Here is a 16,139-nt window from a genome sequence, read left to right as displayed (position 1 = left end):
CCATTCCTTTCCATCCCTCAATTTCTCCTTTTTGGAATGGGAATGTTTATCCTGTGCCATTCTTTGTTCAAAGTGTTAAACTTTATTTTAGATTTTCACAGAGGCTCACAGCTAAGAGTTTGCCTTGAGTCTTATAGGAGACATTGGACTTAAAACTTTTCGGCAATGCTGGAACCGTTAAAACTGTGGTGACTCTTAGAGATGGACTAAATACATTCTGCATAAAGAGATGGGCATGAGTTGTATGGAGGCCAGGGTAGGGTGTTATTGTTTAGATCTAGAATGTTTCCCAGAAAACTTGTGTTCAGAGGCTTTTGGAAAGTGATTAGATCATGGGGGGCACCATAGCTTACATGCTGTTCAAAATGGAGCCTAACTGAAAGAGGTGGATCACTAGGGGTATGAGCTGGAAGGGGATATCTCCCTCTCCAGTTCCTCCCTACACTCCTTGTTTTCTGGCTGCCATGATAGGAGAGGCTTTCTTCCTACAGACACTTCCACAATGCCCTTCTTGCCTTACAGGCAACCAACAATGAACTGACTCCTTTAATAACCATGAGTCAAAACAAAAAAACACTCCTACTTTAAGATGTAGATGTTGAGCATTTTGTACCAGCAACGAGAAGATGACTAAGACATAAAGCAACAAAAATAGCAGTGAAACAGATGTTTTATGTACATAAACAGAAAAAAAGATACCAAAGCATAATACTGTATCCTTCTTGGTGAAAGGATCTTCCACATTTTTTTGTACTTAAGTACTTCTGTATTATTTGTATTTTTTTCAATAGCATATACTACTTTTGGAATTTTTAAAAGCCAGTAATATTTTTTAAATTAAGTAAATGGGATAGGGGCTGTAGCTCAAAGGTAGAGTGCTTCTTTGCATGCACAAAGCCCTGAGTTCAAGACCCAGCACCACACACACAAAAACTAAATGAAATAAAAATTTTAAATTGACTTTCAGGAAGATGGTGGAGTGGTGAGTAGCAAAGAACCCCTCTGAGATTTGTTGTCCTGGCACCGAAATATAGCTGCATGAGAAGAAAACTGTGTCCCCAGTCTTCTTCACCAGTTTCCTAAAGTTTGTCCTTCAGCCTTGCTTCTGATCTCTTCCTCTTCTACTGCACTGTTTTCCCCCTTAACTCTTTATAAGTCTTCTCCCCTAAGGGTAAAATCACCTTATTAAGGGCTTATTTAGTACATACAATATTTGGATTCATACTAGATTTTATTATGTAACCACAAATCTAGTTCATATGGTTAAAGGTAGCAAATTAGTAATTACCACAGTTTGTCATTTTCTAGGCTGTATTTCATGCTATTCCTATTGTTGCTTGTACTACTTTAGCCAAGGTGACATAACTGTGCTAACTGGTTGTTCCTCCTCATATAACGAAACTGCAATAGCCTTAAAGGTCTTAAAAAAGAGAAAAAGAAACCTGTAGGTCAGTGCCAAGAAACTGGCAGCTAGACTAAGTAAGCAGAAATTTCTCATCTCCAATAGATTGAAGAGGTATAATCACGCAACAGACTCAAAACCCGAAAGCCAAGTTAAACCTGGAAGACACTTTTGAATACTGCCAATAAAGCTACTCACCACATAAACAATTTATAAGCATCAACCCAGGAATTAAACTTAAAAAAGAAATTAGAAAAGGAGAAGACACTTAAATAAGATGCAACACCTCCAGATTTTCACTCATCAAAGGGAAATCTAGGAGGCAATGAAGTGGACAATCTGAAAGCCACTCACCTGGACTCTCTGAAGTGGTAACAGCAGAAGTAATAAAGTAGATGAACAAAGCTCTAGAAAAAAATCACAGCAGAAATAATTTCTCTGATGACTACAGAGATGGTGACCAGAAAGAAAGATATGCTTAGTGACTCTAAAGCAGATACAGATTTAAAAAAAAAAAAATTAGAGATGTTCAGGAACATGATGAAAACCATAAACCCCCACCATACGCAAGAAATGGAATCCATGAAACAGATTTAAATATCCAGGAGATTAAAAACTCTGTTGAAATTATACACAGCAGCATGAGCCAATGTGAGAACAGAATATCAAATACTGAAGGTTGGCGATCATGAAAAGAAAGATTTTTTTTAAAAAAGCAAGAGACAAATCAATATAGCAGCTGTTAGATGATGCAAATAAGAATAAAATCAGATTGATCTGAGTCAATGAAAAAGCAGATGGTGCAAATGACATAAAAACCTGTACACAAAAGTAATGGCAGAAAACTTCCCAAACAGGGAAAAAGAATTTGACATACAGATAAGTGAGGCATACAGTACTTCAATTAGCCACAATCAAAAAAATCTTCCCCAAGGCATATAATAATTAAGATTCTAGAAATTCAACACAAAAACAGAATATTAAAGCTGTTAGAGAAAAGAAACAAATCACCCATAAAGGGAAGCCCATAAGAATCATAGCAGGCTTCTCAACACAAACCCTCAAGTAAAGGAGAGCTCAGAATGAAGTATTTCAAGCCCTACACAAAAACAACCTTCAGTTTAGACTGATGTACCTCGCAAAACTATCTTTTTTTTTTTTTTTTTTTTTTTTTTGGTACCGGGGATCAAACTCGGGTCCTTGCACTTGCAGGGCATGTGGCAGCACCACTGAGCTAAATCCCTGGTCCTCAAAAAACTACCTTATAAAACGGATGGAGAAATAAGATATTTCCATGAAAAAGAACACCTGAAGAAATTCATGAACACCAAACCAGCACTACAAAGTGTTCTGAAAGATACTCTAGAAAGAGACAACAGGGATTGCAACTCCATTAATCACAACAAAATGAATCCACCAGGCAAGGCAAGAAATTAAACAGAAAAGAAGCAAGACAGTAACAGGAAAATAACATGACAGAGATAAGGCAAGACATACCAGTTATAACCATCGATGTTAATGGTCTCAATTCACCAATCAAAAGAAATAAGACTGACAAAATGGATCAGGAAGCAAGATCCAACAATATACTGCATTCAAGAAACACTTTTTTTTTTGGTTTTGGGGGGTACCAAGGATTGAACTTGGGACCTTGTGCTTGCATGGCAGGCGCTGGAATCACTGAGCTAAATCCCTGGCCCCAAGAAACACATTTAATTCAAAAAGAAATTCATAGACTAAAATTCAAAGGATGGAAAACAATATTCCATGTGACAGGAACCCAGAAAAAAGCAAGGGTTGCTATTCTACTTGCAGACAAAGTGGATTTTAAGCCAAGATTGATTAAGAGAAGCAAAGAAGGTCACTACATTCTTGTAAAGAGAACAATACGAGAGGAAGAGATACCAATCATAAATATATATGCATTAAATAACAGTACACCCAACTATATAAAACAAATATTAACAGACATGAAAAATCATATAAGCACTAATACAGTTGGAATGGGGGACCTCAATATCCCAGTCACAGACAGATCAACTAGACAAAAAATTGAACAATGAAACATTAGAACTGAACCAAACTTTCAAACAAATGGACCTAGTAGATGTCTACAATGTTCCACCCCACAACATCAGAAGATACATTCTTCTCAGCTGCACAGGATGTTCTCCAAAACAGATCACATACTAGCTCATAGAACATACTTAAGTAAATGCAAAGGAATTGAAATTGTCCCATGCATACTTTCAGACCATACTGCAAGGAAATTGAAAAATCAATGGCAAAAGAAACCACAAGAACTTCATAAACACATGGAAATTAAGTAACACCCTCCAGAACAACCAATGGGTCACAGATGAAATTAAAGAAGAAATCAGACAATTTCTACAATTAAATGATAATGACAATATGACATACTGGAACTTATGGGACACAAAGAAAGCAGTCCTACAGGGGAAATTTATAATGGTGAATACTCATATCAGGAAAGCAGAGAGGACTCAAATAAACAACCTAATGTTGAACCTCAAGCTTCTAAAAAAAGTAGAGCAAGTCAAGCTTAAAGCTTGTAGGAGGGAGGAAATTATAAAAATCAGAGCAGAAATTAATGCAATGCAGATTTAAAAAATACAAAGGATCAATGAATTGAACACTTGGTTTTTTGAAAGATTAAATAAAATTGATAAATGCTTAGCCAACCTTATCAAAAAAAGGAAAGAAAAGACTTAAATCCATGCAATTAGGAATGAACAGGGTGAAGTTACAACAGACCCTGCATAAATTCAGAAGATCATCAATATATACTTCAAGAACTGATATTCTAGTAAGATGGAAAACACAGAATAAATAGACAGATTCCTAAATACATATAAATTACCAAAACTGAATCAAGAAGACATAAAAATTCTAAATAAACCACTATCAGCCAATGAAATTAAAGATGTAATTAAAAATCTACCAACAGAAAAAAGCCCAGGCCTTGATGGACTCACTGCTGAATTCTATAAGAAATTCAGAGAAGATCTAATGCCCTACATCTCAAACTCTTTAATGAAGTTGAAAGGGAAGCAATACTCTCAAATTCATTCCTGGGAGTAACCATTACCCTGACACCAAAACCAGAGAAGAATCCAACCAAAAGAGAGAACTACAGGACAATCTCCCTAATGAAAATAGATGCAAAAATCCTCATTAAGATACTGGCAAAAAGAATGCAGCAAATCATCAAGAAACATATACACCATGATCAAGCTGGATTCATCTCAGGGATGCAGGGATAGTTCAACATAAACAAATCAATAAATGTAATACACTATATTAACAGAACCAAGGACAAAAATCATATGATTCTCTCAACAGATGCAGAAAGAGTGTCTGACAAGGTCCAACACTCATTCGTGATAAAAGCTCTACCAAAAATTAGTATAGATGGTCTTTATCTCAGTATGATAAAAGCCATCTATAACAAAGCAACAGCTAACATCATACTAAGTAGACAAAAACTGAAAGCTTTTGCTCTAAAATCAGGAACAAGACAAGGTTGTCCACTGACACACTTTTTTCTTTTTTGTATATCCTTTTATTGGTACATTGTAGGTGTACAATATAATGACATTCATCATTGGAGATATGCACCTTTACATAGTCTCTTGGTTCTTATATTTTCCTCCTTCCCCTGCCCTCCCTTTAACCCCTCCATAGCTCCCTATTTACAAAGACTTTGTTTCCATTCTTTCATTTTCTCATATTAATTCCATTCCCTTCTTTCCTTTCCCCTACCCATACCACTTCCCCCTTCCCTTTGCCCCATTTCTTCCTATTTCGCATTATCTATTATACCTTTTAGTCCTTATTTACACTTTTAGTTTCTCACACTACAGAAACTACTCGGTATTTACACGTGTGTCCTATTTATTTCACTTAAGAGGATGGCCTCAATGTGCATCGATTTAGCAATAAATGTCTCTAATTTCTCATTTTTGATGGCTGAGTAGTACTCTATTTTATAAAAAAAAACACCGTATTTTCTTGATCCAGTCTCCAGTTGATGAGCATTTGGGCTGTTTCCAAGTTTTAGCTATTACAAACTGTGCTGCTATGAACATGGGTCCACATATATCACTGTGGTACGATTCTTTTAATTCTTTGGGGAAGATACCCAGCAGGGGAATAGCTGGGTCAAATGGGACTTTCAGTCCTCGTTCTTTGAGATATCTCCATACTGATTTCCACAGTGATTGCACCAGTCGACACTCAAACCAGCAATGGAGCAATGTTCCTCTTTCCCAACAGCCCTTCGAGCATTTGTTCTTGGTTGATTTCATGATAGCAGCCATTCTTTCTGGAGTGAGGTGGAATCTCAGCATTGTTTTCATCTGCAGCTTTCAAGTAACCAGTGATGTTGAACATTTTTTCACATGTTTATTTGCCATGACTACTTCTTAGTGTGAGAAATATCTGTTCATTTCAGAGGTCCATTTTTGGATTGGGTCTTTAAATTTGGGAGGTCTGATTTTTTTAAGTTCTTTATAGATTCGAGATACTAGACCTTTGTCTGAGGGATCGCTGGTGAAAATTTTTTCCCAAGGCCAGGGATTTAGCTCAGTGGTTTTGCCGCCTGCTACCCAAGCACAAGGACCCGAGTTCGATCCCTGGTACCAAAAAAAAAAAAAAAAGAAAATTTTTTCCCACATTGTGAGTTGTCTCTTCATACGGCTGGTGGTTTCTCTCATTGTGCAGAAGCTTTTTAATAAAAAGAGATCGCACTTGTTGATTGTTTGTGCTAGTTCACAGGCAACTGAGGTTTTGTTCATAAAGTTTTTTCTTATCCCAATGTCTTCAAGAGCTCTATCTAACCTCTGTTCCAGCCAGTTCAGTGTTTCTGTTTTTATATTTGGATCTTTAATCCATTTCGATTTTAGTTTAGCGCATGGTGAGAGATATGGGTCTAGTTTTAGTCTTTGGCAAGTTGAAACCCAATTTCTCCAGCACCATTTATTGAAGAGACTATCTTTCTTCCAGTGAGGGTGTCTGGCTCCTTTGTCAAAGATGAGGTGGCTAAGTGTGTCTGGAGTTGTTTCTGCATCTTCTAATCTGTTCCACTGGTCCTCAGGTCTGTTTCTTTGCCAGTACCATGCTGTTTTTTGCCACAGTAGCTTTGTAGTATAAATTCAAGTTGGGGGTTGCAATACCCCCTGCCATGTCTCTGTTACCTAGAATTACTTTTGCTATTCTGGGTCTCTTCTTGTTCCAAATGAATTTTTGGATTGTTTTCTCAAGGTCTATGAAGTATACTGCTGGGATTTCAATTGGGATTGCACTGAATCTATATAACAATTTTGGAAGTAGAGCCATTTTCATTATGTTGATCCTTCCTACCCAGGAGCAAGGCATGTCTATTTTCTGATATCCCCTTCAATATCTTTTTTCAAAGTGCTATAGTTTTGAGAGAAGAGGTCTTTAATTTCTTTCGTTAGATTGATTCCTAGGTATTTCAGTTTTTTGGATGCTATTGTGAAAGGAATTGTTTGCCCTATTTCTCTCTTGGTGAGTCTGTTGTTCATGTAGAGGAAAGCTATTGATTTTTGTGTGTTGACCTTGTATCCAGGTACTTTACTGAATTTGGTTATTAAGTCTACAAGACTTTTGGCACTGTCACCACTCTTGTTCAATACAGCTCTGGAAACATTAGCCAGAAAAATTATACAAGAGAAAAAAGAGGAATAAGGACAGGAAAGGAAGTTAAATTATTATTTGCAGATGACATTATATTCTACATAGAAGACCCCAAAAGCACCACCAAAAGACTTCCAGAGTTAATAACCAAATTCAGTAGTGCAGCTGGATACAAAGTCAACACACAAAAATTAATAGCCTTCCTATACAGACAGCAAACTCACTTGAGAAAAATTAGAAAAACAACTTTCACAATTGCATCCAAAAAAATGAAATACTTAGGAATCAATTTAATGAAGGAAAAGATCTTTACACTGAAAACTATAGTACTCTGAAAAAGGAGGCTGAAGAGGCTATCAGAAAATGGAAAGATATCCCTTGTTCTTGGATAGGAAGAACCAATATAGTGAAAATGGCCACACATCCAAAATTGTTATACAAATTTAATGTAATCTCAATCAAAATTACAACAGCATTATCTCACCGAATTAGAGAAAACAACCCTAAAATTCATTTGGAACCAGAAGAGACCTAGAATAGCAAAGGCAATTCTGGGCAGCAAAAGAAAGGCAGGGGGCATCACAATCCCTGACCTGAGATTATACTACAAAGCTACTGTGATAAAAACAGCATGGTATTGGCAAAAGAACAGACCTGTGGAGCAATGAAATAGACAGACTAAAAGATGCAGAAACAACTCCAGACGTACTCAGCCACATAATCTTTGACAAAGGAGACAAATACATTCACTGGAAGAAAGTAGACTCTTTAATAAATGGTGTGGGAAAAACTGGCTTTCCATATGCCAAAGACTGAAACTAGACCCATATCTTTCACCATGCACTAAACTAAAATCAAAATGGATCAAAGATCTAAATATTAAAACAGAAACACTAAATCTGCTGGAAGATAGAAGAGGTAGAACTCCTGAAGACACTGGTGTAGGCAGAGACTTTATGAACAAAACCCCAATCACACAGGAACTATCACAAAGAATCAACAACCAGGATCTCATCTTATCAAAAAGCTTTTGCACAGCAAGAGAAACTACCAACAGAGTGAAGCGACAACCCAGTGTGGGAAAACATTTTTGTCAGCTGTTTGTCTAATATCTACAATACACAAAGAATTCAAAAAAATCAGACTGCCCCCAAATTTAAAGACCCAATCCAAAAATAGGCATCTGAAATGAACAGACACTTCTCAGATGAAGAAGTAGAAATGGGAAATAAATATATGAAAAAATGTTCAACATCACTGGTCATTTGAGAGATGCAAACTAAAACAACACTAAGACTCCATCTCACTCCAGAAAGAATGGCTGTTATCAAGAAATCAACCAATAATAAATGCTGGAGGGACTGTTTTGAAAAAGAGACCCTTCTCCACTGTAGGTGGGGGTGTAGACTGGTGCAACCACTGTGGAAATCAGTGTGGAGATTCCTCAAAAAACTAAAACTACAGGTTCCATTCCACCCAACTATTCTCCTTCTTGGTATCTTCCCAAAAGAATTGAAAGCATCCTACCAAAATGATATATGAATGTCCATGTTTAGAGTGGCAGTGTGTAATAGCTGAATCTTGGAAACAGCCCAAATGCCCATCAGTGGACATATGGATAAAGAAGATGTGGTTTTTTTACACAATGGAATACTATTCTGCCATAAAGAAGGGTGAGCTTGAGACATTTCTAACTAAATGGATGCGACTTGAGACCACACTCTTAAGTGAAAGAAATTGGACACACGTCTAAATACTGCATTGTTTCTCTGGTATGAAAAACTAAAAGTGGAAATAAGGACTAAAATGTACAATAAATATTGGGAATTGGGAAGAAAATGTTCAAATGGGAAGGGGAACAATGGATGGGGAAGAGAGAAAGGAAGGAAGGGACAAAGAAAAAAGTGAAAATAGAAAGAAAAAAATGGAAACAAAGCTTTTGTACATAGGGAAGCTGGGGAGGGAATGAGAAAAAAAGAGGCGAGAGATACCATGTAGAGAGGCAAATTCCCTGTAATGAATGTTATCATTTATGTATATCTAAAATGTACCAATAAATATTTTGTATTTTAAAAAAGGGCAAATATTCTTCAATGAAAATAGTTAGAATTAGTATCCTGAATTCCAGCCTTCACTTCTTTCAGCACTATAACTTCAGGCAAAATTGTGTAACCTTGCTAAATTATTTTTCCCTCAATGGTGAAATGAGGGTAACTCCTACTTCACAGAGCTGTGATAATAATTAAATGAAAAGGAAACAATTTTACAGCGCTTCATATATACTGAGAATTCCATAAACAGAAATTACCAATACAATTATTAATGCTCAAAACCATAACACAATTTTTGTTGTTGTTTTTTGAGCCAGGGTCTCGCTATATATGTAGTTCAGACTGGTCTTGCACTCACTATGTAGTCCAAACTAGCCTCGAACTCGTGGAGATCCTCCTGCTTCCAGTAATTCTCTAGTGCTGGAATTACAGGTGTGTGCCATCAAACCACACCAGTACCTTTTTGTTGATTTTTGAAAATTTGAGTACAGGGTAGTAAAACTCATAATACATCCTTGTAATATAAACTAAATTAGCAGTATTTACACTTTGTGTGCCTTATCACTTAACCTCTCTTTAAAAAATGTAAATGGTGGGGCCACCGCCTGCCTCGCAAGTGCAAGGACCGGAGTTCAATCCCCGGCACCAAAAGAGTTAAACAGATAGATAGATAGATAGATAGATAGATAGATAGATAGATAGATGATAGATTGATGGATAGATAGATAGAAAAAAAGTATGTATGCTCATTGATCATGACAGAGGCGTAGAAATATATAAAAGAGATGAAATACCTCTGGAGTTTACTTCAAAATAACTCAGAGAAGGGAAGCAAGACGGGTCATTAATTGCTAATCACTGAAACGGGGCGTGCTGTATACACTGAGTTCTCTACATCATTCACTCAAATTCTCTTTAATATGAAGGTTTCCATTACAAAAATAGAAAATCTTAAACGCCCAAAAGGCTGGCCTTTTCTCTGGGGTCTGACGCCACTTGGGCATGGTCAGAAAGATACACAGGAAATTCTCGGAGAATGAACAGTGAGTGACACTGCAACAAGGGTCAAGCAAAGCCCGCCTGGGAGAGGCGGGACGCGCACCCGCCGAGCCGGGAAAGGACGCAACACCCCAGGGATCCGCCGCCCAGCAGCCGGCGCGGGAACTGAGGCTCCCAACACAGTCTGAGGGCGGGGAAGGGGACACCAGTGGGGTACAGGGGCAAGTGGCCGAGAGGGTGAATGGGTGAGAGAGTCTCAGCCCTGAGGCAAGGCACTCGACTTCCCACCGCTCCGCTGAAGCGCCAGGCCCATTAGGGCCCTCGGCCACCGGATTCCCTTCGACCGCAGCGCAGACGCCTCGCTGGCCCACGAGGCCCGCCGCCCTTTCCTCATTCCCAACCAGGCTCCTTCTACTTCTGCCCTGTTACCATGACGTTTCGCCACCATCAAACTCTGGGCCACTTTCTTCCACCCACTTTTTCCAGCCAACAGGCCCACTTACCACCGCCGCGCGGCAGCCAGCACCTTCTTCGGCTACTCGGGTTTCCAGATTGGCTGCCCTGGGACGATACTGCCAATCAGCCAATCCCCGCCCCGGGCCGAGACCAGACTGACCATTCAGCTGTCTGCTCCGGCGGAGGCGGGCTCAGGGAAGCCGCCGGCGGAAGGCGTGGAGACAGTTCGGAGCGCCCGAGGCCACCTTTCACCATCTTTATGCGCATGCGTGGGTCCCCTGACGAGGCGTGGGCTTTTGTGTGGATTGAGTTTGTCATCGTCACCCCGCCCAGGGACTCACTTTGTAGGTAAACTACGCCCTAGGTGTGAGAAGACCCAATTCTGAGTGTAGAAGCGAGTGTGTCTAACACTGAGAAAAGATATGTTGAGCCGTTTTCGCCTCAAGCTGTGAAGACCTGTGTTCTCCAGGCAGATCTCCTTATACGGACCTCACAACCGGGGTCTGCTTCTGTTTAGCTGCAGGAGTGCGAGGTTGCTCAGAGTGGATGAAGACTTTGTTTTCTGTAAGAGTTGTTTTCAACTCCAAGACAAACAAGCAAGGTATTTTCTTCTTATTCCCTCCTTTCTCTTTCCAGTATATGGAATTTTGAAGAAGATGGAAATGTCATTCTGAGAGCAATATTTAAAATCTCAAGAATTGACAGTGTTAAGAACGAATTCGGTTTCGATCATGTTTACATTCTTCTTCAGAAGTTTAAATCATTCTTTACACTGCAGAGAATTTAAACCACATAGGATACTCAGGAGATGGGGTGGTAAGCCATAACTGTTTTGCTGACTTCTTTGGATGTTCTTCTAAATAAAGGTTTCTATTTTTAAGCTAAACTTTACTTTCCTGTCTCTGTTTCCAGCATTCATTTAGTCTGATTCATTGGGGCAAATACTTTTTTAAATACCTGAATACTCTAGGATAGTCTAGATTTCAAATAATCTTGTTAAAATATAAGCATTTAATTTATAGTTAGCCATATTCGGCATGGTAATGTGTATAGAAGTGATGAAATATTAATATGTGGGAGGCAAGATCCATCACTATTTCTTTTTCTGCTTGTTTTTGGAGACTACCTTAGCTATGTTGCCCAGGCTGACAACTCTTGATCCTCCCACCTCCAGAGAAGCTGGAATTACAAACATGTTCCTCTGTGCTTGCCTCAATATTCTTGTTGTCCTTTCAGGAAGTTATTGCTGATTGGCAGTCTCTTACCTCCCACTGCAGTTGATCCGGGAGGTTGCTGAGCAGAAAGTCACCTGGGGCTTGATGTTCTTGCTCTGGCTGGCCAGGGTCTTCCTGGCCAAGGTTTCCCTCCTTCAGCAAGAGCCTTAATTCATTTACTCAACAAGGGCTCTTTGACGCCTTACTATGACAACACAAAGATTTTTTTAAAAGTTTTGGATCACATCCTGAGTGAACCTACAAGGTAGGAGGAAGATGGAAACCCAAACTTAACCTATGTGATCAAATGTTGTAATGAAACTAGGCCTAGGCGATATGCCCAAGCCTGCACAGTGGCTCAGGGAGCACTTCAGGCAGGGGTGACTACCTGGTCTGAGCTTGCTCAAAGACCAAGAGTTTCTGAGTTGAAGGGCTGGAGACAATAGACAGTGGGATTTCTCGCAAAGGTCCCTTGTTTGTTCTTTTGAGGGGTTAGGATGGGTTGACTGCTAACCCTAAACTCATTTATTTTATTTATTTATTTATTTATTTGTTTGTTTTGGTACTGGGGATTGAACTCTGGACCTTGAGCTTGCAAGGCAGGCAGTGGAACCACTGAGCTAAATTCCTGGGCCCTGGACTCTAAACTTGCACCAGCCCTTTCCAAGGCCCGAGGGAGGACTCAAGTCCTGAGTTCACGTGGTCCGATGTCATGTTCTACCTTTTAACAGTAAAGTCTCTAAAAGCACTCCTGAAAAGGAGATTGATTAAGACATCTTTTCCACACTTCACTTTGTCCTAGAGGCCCTGGAGTGGCCCTGGACATTTTTTTGAGATCTAGGTAAGAAAAAAGAATTGAATTGAACTTGGGCTGCTTTGTGATAGGTTATTGTTGGCTCTCCAAATGGTGGAATGAATGACCTCTAGGAATTCTCCTAGCCAAGCAGTATGCTCTCTTAATGCCGTGACACAAAGGGCCTATTAACATGTCTTATGGCACGTGACACTAGAAGTGTGTGGCTAGTGGAGAGCAAAGAGGGTTTGAAAGGTGCTGAGCCTGAAGCTAATCCAAGGAGAAATCATCCAGTCACCACACTTTTAAAATTATAGCAAGAGCCAGGCATGGTCATACATGCCTGTAACAACCCCAGCACTTGGGAGGCTGAGGTAGCAGGACCGCTGCAAGTTCAAGGACAGCTTGGAGTACATAGTTCAAGGACAGCCTAAACTACACAGCCAGACTCTGTCTCAAGAAACCAAAAAAAAAAAAAATTATAGCAAGATGCTTTGCTTTTTGTTTTTAATAAATTTAATTTTGAATAATTTTAGATTTACAGAATTGTTGCAGGAGAGCACAGAAAATTCTTTTATACCCCTCCCCCAGTTTCTCCTAATATTAACATTTTACATTATGATATCTATAAAACCAAGCAACCAGCATTGGTGCATTACCATTAATTATACTCCAAACTTTATTCACTTTTTGCTACCTCCTGTTTTGGCTTCCAGGACCCAATACAAGATGCCATGTTGCCTTTAGTCATCATATCTCATTAGTCTCTGATCTGTGACAGGTTTTTAGTCTTATTTTTCATGACCTTGATGTGACCATGATAGTCTGAGTCCATCTGGTTATGTATTTGGTAAAATGTCCCATGACTTGAAATTGTCTGATGTTTTTCTCATAATTAAACCACTGCTCTAGGGTTTGAGGAGAATATGAAATGAGATGCCCTTCTTCTGATATCAGCATAAATTACTCCTAGTGATTTCACCTTGATTATTTGATCATGGTAGTATTTGCTAGTTTCTCCACTGAAAAATTACATTTTTCTTCCTTTCCAAAATCTTTTCTTGAAGAAAAAGCTAGGCTCACACTTGCAATCCTCCTGGCTCAAATTCCCAGAGTACTGGGATTGCAGGCATATACCACCAAACCCTGTATAAGTGATTGTTCTGTATAGCTAAATTTGGAAACAAATGTAGAAAATTACCAGGAACTCCACTGAGGGGATATTAGAAGAAAATGGGGCCTGGGGACTTAGCTCAGTGGTTCTGCCACCTACCTTGCAAGCACAAGGTCAAGAGTTCGATCCCTGGTACCAAAAAAAGGGGGACTTTTATTTTTGTTTGTGTATATTTGATCCCAGAATTTTTGAACAAATTGATGGATTAATTTTCTTGCCAGAATCCAGAATAACTGGAACTTTGTGTGCTATATGGAGTATGTAGTGAATAAATGAAAAGAATCAGAGCTCTCTTATTATGGGCCTTCAAAATGTCCTTTGACTTTTCTGTCTCAAAATTCTCAACAGAAAATTAAAGAATTAAAATGTTTTTATTTAGGCAAAGAGATTTATTGATTATTAAGTATATTAGACAATAGAAAAGTGACTAAAACTGATTTTGACTATCCTTTCTTACAGATATTTAACAAAAAATCATTTTCCCATTAATCTATATTGGTAAACAGCAAAGCTGTGTTCTATTGTAGAAAGAGTTCAGATTTTGGAATTAGATAGACTCATATTCAAAATATCCCTCTGAAACTGAGCAGTTGTGTGCCCTTGGGGAACTCACTCTCTGGATTTCAATTTCCTGACCTTCACAGGAGGTGTAGCAGCCACCTCAGAGCATCCTTATGGACCAGTTGTGCAACATTTATTTCTCAGATGATAAAGTGTCAGGAGCAATGCTACATAATTTTAGGGAAAAATCATTTGGTTAGCGTAGTTCTCCTGCCTACAGCTCAGCTATGGCATTCCGAGACATAATCCATTTTGGCCTCCGGTCACAACTGAGACCTCAATGACCCAGTGATGCGGTGATGCTCCAGGATCAGAGCACAGCAGCTGAAGACATCCTGGGAGGAACAAAATCTTCATCTACTCAGTTCCTCATTGTTCTTGGATTGTTACATCTTGTTTAAGCCGATGTACTGAACTCTCCACAAGTTGATTGTTACATCTTGTTTACGACGGCGATGTACTGAGCTCTCTGTCCCGAGTCATTTGTTACATTTGTTTCTCCCAATGTACTCAATAAAAGGTGCAGTAAGCTGGGGGCTTTCGTCTTTGCTGCCCAGAGCAGCACTGATCAGACCCAAAGATCAGCTTCTTCTGTCTCATTTTTCTACTTTTCCTATAATTCGCCTTGTGCTACCGTGGCTCGCAGGAGACTAGGATTTACTGCAGAGATTCTAGTAACGTCCCCTTTCCCTGTAACCTGCAATAAGGACTATCCAGGCTTATCACAGGGACACAAAAAATCACCATGAAGGATGCAGATTCAACTCCTGTGGCTCCAATCCATTGGTTATTAGGTTTAATGACAGCCCCATTTGATGGGAGAGGTTAAATAATCTGAAGGATTTATATGATATCTTCCTAGATTTAAGGTGTTCTCCCTTTAGTTCTGCTTTTATCTCTTTTGCTTCATTATGGAAAATGTAACACATTGAAATGAGCTTCAAGAGGTCCTGAATTAGAAGACTTTAGGGGAGATGGAGGAGTGGTGAATAGCAGAGAAACAGCCTCTCCGAGATTTAGTGTCCAAATGCTGGAATATAGCAACATGAGGTAGAGAAGAAGCAGGGAAGTGGGTCCCCAGGACCCAGCAAAGATCTAAATAAACAATTGAAGCCCACACAGAGAGTGAAGAGAGAGTCTTCAACAAAGAACAAGGAGGTGGCAAGGGGTACTTTCTCCCCAAGCCCTGACTTGCTGTGTGGAAGGGGCAGCTAGAACCTGCAGACCAATGGTGATTACTGGTGACCCCAGAGGACTCCTCAGAGAAATGCACCAGTGGAACAAAGTACTGGACAGGAGACTGCAGTGGCTGGTGAGTTAATCAGGACATCCCCCAGGAGAGAGCAATTGTCTGGTAGCCACCTTGGAGAGGGGACAACTGAGCTTGGAACTCAGAGCAGCTGTGGGTTGGCTCCATCTGGTGGCTCCAGTGTCAGCCTGAGGCAGAAGGAAATTAAAGTCTGCAGGAGATCAAGGAGCTGAGTTCAAGCTGGAAGGGAGCTAAATTCCAGCAGGCAGGAGGTGCACAGAGTGTTGCAGGATGAACAAATTGTGTTCCAGCCTCACAGCCAGAAATTAGCCTGAACTTCAATGTAACTAAAGGTCCAGGCTTGCTGGGATTATCCAGTACCCTGTCTTATATCTAAACTGACTTGCTGGGATTAATCAACACAGATCTGGGCTCTGTCTACTCTGTTTACCAGTGATACCAGAGAAATGCCCTAAAGTGGACATTTTTTTTTCTGGGGTTTTTTTTTTTTGTTTTGCTTTTTTTTAATTTTGTTTTTATATGACTGTGAACACTGTCAAA

The 16,139-nt window shown here is 39.5% G+C and overlaps 1 protein-coding gene across 3 annotated transcripts in view; it reads right to left on the bottom strand.

Moving 5' to 3' along the window:
- The window catches only part of Mtfr1 (mitochondrial fission regulator 1), a 52,064-nt gene extending 41,289 nt beyond the window's left edge, over positions 1 to 10,775 (bottom strand). For 2 of the 3 annotated variants that reach the window (XM_004842122.4, XM_004842123.4), the window contains exon 1: positions 10,635 to 10,775. The gene's annotated coding sequence lies outside the window, so the exon portion shown is untranslated. Of the gene's footprint in view, positions 1 to 10,560; positions 10,582 to 10,634 lie in introns of those variants that run through there. The other variant, XM_021256075.2, reaches the window with a different exon arrangement.
- Between the last annotated feature and the right edge of the window lie 5,364 nt (positions 10,776 to 16,139).

This window comes from Heterocephalus glaber, unplaced genomic scaffold (assembly GCF_053883595.1).
Source record: "Heterocephalus glaber isolate CG9 unplaced genomic scaffold, H.glaber_assembly_v1.0 deba00001553, whole genome shotgun sequence".
Classification (NCBI taxonomy): Eukaryota; Metazoa; Chordata; class Mammalia; order Rodentia; family Bathyergidae; genus Heterocephalus; species Heterocephalus glaber.
Note: the sequence above shows the minus strand (reverse complement) of the source record. Positions and strands in the feature narration are given on the sequence as shown.